Genomic DNA, 2,710 nt, shown 5'->3' on the forward strand with positions numbered 1-2,710 from the left:
TACAACAACAATATTTTAACACAATGTGCTTGACATGTATAAAATACCTTTTATTTCCTTGCTTTTTTATTCTTTTTATTTGGCTTGTTTTCATTAATTAATTCTGTATCGATCTTCTTCAGAAGGACAACACACACATTTCATAAATCGGCATTTAATCTTCATGAAGGCAGACGTCTTTACACATAGTCTCTGAGGCCGACCGGCGTGAGTGTTTAATCTGTTTGCTGCTGCTCTACTGAACTGACAGCTTTTCTCACACACACATACACACAGACACACACACACACACACACAAAGAGGAACTCAATTCAACAAGGGAGAGAGGGGGTTGATATCCTTTCAGCAGCGTGGTGAATGTTTCACTGGACTGATAATCTGCTCTATGTACACACACACACACACACACACACACACACACACACACACACAGATTCCTCTGGCTGTGGGTGATCAGCAGGGCGATGGACTCAGGAGACTGGGGGACTCTTGTTGCATTGATATGAACATTGAAGTGAGTTATTCTGCATCGTTTTGTGGAGGACGTCACAAGAAATGAGGACTCGTTGGTGTTGAAGTCAGGTTTGTTGTCAAGGAACTTTTTGGCTTCTAAAAACAAACATTCACATGAGTCAGATTCATGTAAAGATTCATGCATCGAGATGAGATACGACGGTGTTCCTCCCAAGAAGAAGTAACATAAGAATCAATTGGTAATAAATAAATAAATAAAGGGAAAATCTGTCTGACATTTGAAGGATTGAAAAGCTTTGAGTGCGTAGCGACGCAAAATATCATAAAGTTTCAACATTTGCATGACATCTCACGGCTTAACACACATTTTGCATGTGCAAAGCTTTATTGCAAAGCAGGCATGTAACTCCAGACACTAGTGTAGGAACGTAGTAGGCCTATTACAGTAGTAGGCCTACTACAGTAAAAGTACTACAGTGGTACTACAGTAAAAGTACAACAGTAAAAGTACTACAGTAAATGTACTACAGTAGTAGCCTACTACAGTATGAGATCAAAGGGTGTCAGATGTACACAACACAACAACAGCACATCCGTTAAGCGTGTGGGACACGTCTCACACGTACTGTAGGCCGTGTGTGTGTGTGTGTGTGCGTGCGTGTGTGCGTGCGTGTTGAGGAAACACACTAGGAAGTGAAACAGGACACCTCCGTGTCTCATTGGCTGGCCGGGACACAAAGACCCGCCTTCGCCTCTTAAAGGGCCAGTGACGTCAGAGCCGATCCGCACACAGGCCTTCTTTTCTCTTCTTCACCCTCCAGTGAACCAAAAACCACCACGCAGCAGCAGCAGTGTGTCTGGTCTCAACATGCCCTCTGGAGGCTCTCCTTTAGACCCCCCCCTCCCCCAAAAAACCTCCAATAAGTTACGTGTTTTTATTTGAGGCCATTTCTCCGACGTGCACACTGTTCTCTCTTTCCACTCCACAAATAATGAAGACACAAAGAGAAGGAAGACTTCCCACCGAGCCGGTTATAACTTCAATGTTTCAGTGAGAGACGAGACGACGGACTTCCCTGCAACGAGTGTGACCTTGTGTGTGTGTGTGTGTATGTGTGCGTGTCGAGGTGGAACAACTCACAGAGACGCTGATAAAGAAACACCTGATAAAGCACACACAGACAGACAGACACACACACACACACACACAGCTTCTATACTCGTAAGGTCTATTCCTCATTGTTTATACAACTGAATAATTATTAAACAAGGTCAAGTAAAAAAAATCCTCACTTTTTAAAAATGTCCTCGTTACTCAAACTTTCCTAAACTGTTGTTTATTCCTGCAACTGGTAAAAAAATGTCAAAACTAAACTTTATTCTTTTAAATCCTCATTCACCAATTGTCCATCTTCAGCAATAAAAACAGTTGACTTTGCAAACAAAAAAAGGGTCTTTACTAAATTATAACACAAGGACAGAAGAACAAGACACACACACAGTGGAGTCGTAGTTCCTGGTTTTAACTTGAGTCTCACTGCAGTTATCGGTCTGTTCTCATGAAGCCGTTTCCAACAGAAATAATCTCAATTAATCAGAATTCACTCAAAAAATTACAAAAGCTAACGGAGATCTGAACAAACAAAATGTTTAAATGAATCGACTTTGATCTTTCTGAAGTCACACTGTCAGAAACAATAGTTGTTAAATGTCTGTCTTGTTTATTTTGCGTTTCCCGAGAGGAGATTCAGTTCCTGCTGGTTTCAGGTCAGCGTGGACTCTGTCGCCCCCTGCTGGCCAGCCCGCGTCACTGCAGCGGTCCTCGACGGGCCGACGTCAGACAGGACGAGGCTTCCAGCAGGAAAAGACAAACATGCATTTTTAAAATAAAGATTTTAACTCCTCTTTAAAGGAAATTATCAAAACAGAAGAAAAACAAATAAGTTATAACTTAAAAAAGACTAAATCGCAACAAAGCTCACACCAAACACTTGTTCAGCTTGTAATAAATGTGTCATTCATAATCTTTTAATAAAAATAAAAATAAGATCAGGAAACGCTGCGAATGAGTCAGTTGTTGGAATTCATCTGATGTCAGATGCATCTCTACATGTTCTCCTCCTTGTGGTATTGGACACAGGAGGAAACCACCACCAACAACAACAACAACAACAACAACCATGACCATCAGGAGATGAAGATGATGAACTTGATGATGAAGCACGGAGATTATCCC

Source organism: Pseudoliparis swirei, chromosome 18 (genome assembly GCF_029220125.1).
Source record: "Pseudoliparis swirei isolate HS2019 ecotype Mariana Trench chromosome 18, NWPU_hadal_v1, whole genome shotgun sequence".
NCBI lineage: Eukaryota > Metazoa > Chordata > Actinopteri > Perciformes > Liparidae > Pseudoliparis > Pseudoliparis swirei.